General features: G+C 49.4%; 1 long non-coding RNA gene across 1 annotated transcript; it reads left to right on the top strand.

The window, feature by feature from the left end:
* Nucleotides 1–201: 201 nt before the first annotated feature.
* On the top strand, nt 202–3,149 carry LOC149341191 (uncharacterized). Its single transcript, XR_016282628.1, has 3 exons — nt 202–975; nt 1,043–1,159; nt 2,912–3,149. It is a non-coding gene; the product is annotated as an uncharacterized LOC149341191 (long non-coding RNA).
* The last annotated feature ends 1,280 nt before the right edge of the window (nt 3,150–4,429 follow it).

Consider the following 4,429-nt stretch of genomic DNA (forward strand, 5'->3'; position numbering starts at 1 on the left):
ACGTAGTGGAAATCAAAGGGTGCAACTGGGACCTGAAGGGGGGCAAATGAATTCAAGAAAGACCGCAGGAATCCGGACCACAGGAATCCGGCTATAAAGTTGCCTCTTCCCGCCAGAAATAGTGCCTTCGTTGTCCGAAATACACTGTAAACACAAATAAGCCCAAATAGGAGTATAAATGGCTAGTGTCCGCTTTTAAACTCCTTATTGAAAATTGCGCAATCGACTTTAAGTAGTAAAAAAGAGGAAATCCTCCTTTTTTACTACCGTCGCGAAATCGAGGAGTAAAATAAAGCATTTACATGATTTTACTACTTTTCTAAGCAGGAGTATGTCGGCTTCAATACTCCTTCAGGCCCTTTATGCACTCCTTAGTGTCTGCCCGCCGCCTAGTGGCAGCTGCCGGTTCGCTGCACTTGCAGGTGACGACGCCGGCTCTGTCGTCGCTGCCTGGTCGCCTCTGCTTTTGCTGCTTCACGCACGTTTGTCATGCTACAAGACAGCGGATCGCCGCAACCTCGCGCACCAATGTGCGCCACAGACAGTGCCTGTGAAGCCCCCAGTGTATTCGGAGAACGCTTGGTGTTGCATCGCCTGCGACGGCAGTCTGCGAGAGGCTTAGCCAGCCGAGCTCAGCCGAGCCAACATGGCGGTGTGTGACGCGTCGACCTCCCCGAAGCCGCCAGTTTGCCACCCGCTCCTTTGCGCGCTCTTGTCGTGACGTAAGACTGGACATCATCGACCTTAACAGCAACGTGCTGCAATGAACGTATCACTCAAGCCAGCAATATGTGCAGAAGCAGCGGCTAGTCATTCATTGTCTACGCAGTATACAAGTGTTGGCTGCTGCCGTTTCGCCGCGCCGACATGGCGGTGTGTGTGTGACGCACCAGTTTTCTCGACATCGTCGGCCCCTCGTTCTTTCGCTGTATTGCAAGAATACTAAAGACCGGATTATCATCGTCGTGTGTTCTGGTAAGCAGTATTAAACTCTCCTTTGATGCCATAGACGCGCATGCACTTAACGCCGCTCCCTTTTCAGTGTGCGTAGACTTGCTGTGAACCACGGGTGCGCCGAGATGAAAGGCTTAACGAGAAGAGCAAAACAGCAAAGGCTTCATTGTTGTCCGGTGGAGCCAACTCACACAGCAGGCATGAAGTAAGTGTCTGAGAAATTTGTTGTTGCATGCGACTGTAAAAAAGAGTGTGGCACTGCAGTCGTGGCTGTTACGCTAACATCTACAGCTGGAAGTACGGTCAGTTCTTCTAGGGACCAAATTTTCTTCATGCGTTCACGCCCCATGAATATGGAAAAGCTGTACAGGCAATGACAGGTGAAAATGCACAGCCTTGGGGTCTGTGAATTTTTGTCACGTTATTACGAACAGTGCTGAGAACCCTGCCCTAATCGGTTGCTTCCTTTCCTGTGTTTTAAGAGGGCCTTGTTATGCAAACAATGCAAGCGATTTTATTCTTTTCAGTCATAGCACAGGACATGACGACGCCTTAGCGCTCACGGAGATTAGCTAAACTGTTACATTTTCCGAGCTGGTGGCATCTTAACGTTGCAGCGATTTTCGGCAGCGGACATGAGGTTTCAACCATACTGAACGCTGCCTTTCCTGGATGGTTAGGCGTCTAGTTCCAAAATGTGGTATCTTGTAAGCTCTTCGCATTTGAAAAATGTTAAAAGAAGTTTCCACTTCGCGTGCAGTTTCCGAACACATTCCATTATGTGAAACTCGTGGAGGCAAACGTCCGGTTCAGACTGCTGATCCCAGGAAGGCAGCGAAAGAAAAAGAATAAAGCATACGCCAGTGTACAAGATCCCCTGCTCGTGCTGGGCGTAGTACGTTGGCGAAAGCAAGCATTTCCCAGAAAAACTGAAGCAGCACAAAGCGGATGCCAAACAAATGAAGAAGGAAGGAAGCGCGGGTTGACAAGACTGACTTCGAGGGAACTATCCCTGCATCAACTGTCTACGATCAGTGACCCGGCGGATGACTAACCGAAAAAAAGGCAAGCTGTGACTCACTCGCAGTCACACCTGCTGAAAGAACCAAGAAGATTCCGAAACATGTTTTTTTTTTTTGGTTGGCGTTCTTTCCCGAAAGTATATTCCTTTCCCAGCCAGATAGGCCTGTGTAGAATGTTTTCTTTTGAACCCTGGCCATGAATGTGAGGGCAAAGCTTAACAGAAGACAGGTGGCGGCGGGAGGGTGGGTCTGGTGGTAGCTTTCTATTCCTAACAATGCCTATGTCAGTCACCCTTGCCCTGCCTTTGACCTATACACAGAATGACGACGTCCTGAAAATGCGTAGCTGCGGGCTCTCCCATCAAGGAAATTGCATGTAAGCTTCCGCTGCGTGTATGCAAAGCGCTGTCTTTTGTTTGCATGTTTTGATTTCAGTAATTGGTTCTGATATGGTGCCTGAAAAGCATGAGGAACCTCCGACAAGTAAAAAAAAAAATTATATCTCGAGGCCTCTTTTGGTGCAGGAACGCAGCCAAAGGCAGCGCGAATGCGCAAGTGCCTCAGTAAGACCATTTTATTTTTTTCAGTTTTATGCTTTGCGGAAAAAATGTTCCCTATCGATGCTGCTTCCCATTCGCCGTATTGCCTTAACGTTTACGAAAGCGGGTCTCTGGAATTTGTGATTCCCTGAAAACCGCGTTTAGCCGCTGTCATCCGACAGAGTACAGGTATGTATTAGCTAGTTGATTACCTACTATGTTCTGCTAGCTAATCTTTTGTCATGAAAAACGTTTAAATTTCAATAATATCTGCTTTATTGAAAAGTGCACTCTGAACGGCTTTGGGACGTTGACTTCTACACTTGAAGCACGCCATACTTCAAGCTTAGAGGTGCAATTCCTCTGATGCATTTTTTTTTCTAATCTTTCTTTCAGAAGGAGCCTGTATGTTGACAGCGAAGCATTTCAAGGTTCCCTCCTTGCTTTCAAGTGTGGCATCTCTATTTTCATTCCTTTGGGTATTTAAATTATGTACCCAAAGACAGCGTGGGTTAAGGCACTCTTCTTTTCTACAGGGGCCAAGACGTTGGTTCTCTGTAACCGTCGAAAGCAAGCTGCCGAACACATGTCTCAAATGTTTTGTACCCAATAAAATATTGTTTGAAATAAATCACTGTAAGTTCATCGACGCATTTATCCTGGAATATCAAGCTCTAAAATGAGCCTTCCATACGAATACTTTATTTCAAATCGGCTTCCGCATCAAGTGAAGTAATATACTCGTCTGGGAATTATAAATGTAACCCTATAGTAAGAAAAATTTCTCCAAAAATTTTCTGTCAAAACTACTTAAAAGGAACAGGCACGTACTCCTGAAATGTACTATAAAAGTAGCTGCAAAGGAGTATATAATACTTCTATTAATTCCATGCTAACTCCTTTGTGATCACAACTTTACTCCTAAATAAACTCCCGTCTGCAGAGCGGTAACACTTTACTCCTTCTAGCACTCCGAAAGTACCCCTTCAAGCAGAGGAGTAGACGATATACTCCTATTCTGAGGAGTATAAAAACCACTTTTCGGGAGTGCGCTACGCGATGAGCCATTTACTCCTATCCGGGTGTTTTTCGGTTTGCAGTGTAGAGAAGTGCTCGAGCGAAGCCGAAAAAGGGCGCCAACTACACCTTCAACATAGCTGGGCCGACAGCGCTAAACCAGCTGTTCCTGTGCCGAAAGAGATCCGCCATTTGTTCACGAAGGACACGATTGCACTAAGCGGAACACGTAGCTGACAGATGTCGCTTCGCAGGATTGCTGGGCGTGCATTGCACAGACATACTGCTGTCCAGTCGTGCCGGCTGCGGAAAAGCCCTGCGCGGTTAACTACGGGACAAGCGAACATTTCGTGGTTAGCAGGAGCGACAGTCAAAAGAACGGGTTTCCCCAAATGGGGACGAAGGAGGGCTTCAGGACGCTTCCAAAAGTCGGCCGCAGGACGCGGGGTGGTCGATTTCGAACCGGGCCACGCAAGTCGTAGAAGGCCTCGGGTGGTGTCGCCGGAATGGTGTCCTGCGGAAGTCTGTTCTTAACGCGCTTTGTGCTGACTCGCAAAGCAGCAGGACGTGTGCGGCAACGAGGTGTCCGTCGCGATGGAAATTGCGCACGCATCTATAAAGCTCAGCTGTTGGACGTCCCCGGCGCGCGTGATCGCCCGAAGGAACAGCCTCCTGAGTCGGGCAGGGCGTGTTCCCTTTCTGCCGCATCGACCGGGCCGGCGCCGCTGCGGGTCGATCCCGCGCCGCCTCGCCGGCGCCCGCCTTAACGGGCCACGGCGCCGCGCCCTGGGCGCGCCGCGGCCATCGATTGACCCGGGGCGCCGCTGCGGCGCTGGCGACGGCGGGACTCGGTGGCGGCAGTCGGACAGCGCGCCTTTTGTCGACGGCACACGCGCG

This window comes from Amblyomma mixtum, chromosome 5 (assembly GCF_055824585.1).
Source record: "Amblyomma mixtum isolate Tamu chromosome 5, ASM5582458v1, whole genome shotgun sequence".
In the NCBI taxonomy this organism is placed as follows: domain Eukaryota; kingdom Metazoa; phylum Arthropoda; class Arachnida; order Ixodida; family Ixodidae; genus Amblyomma; species Amblyomma mixtum.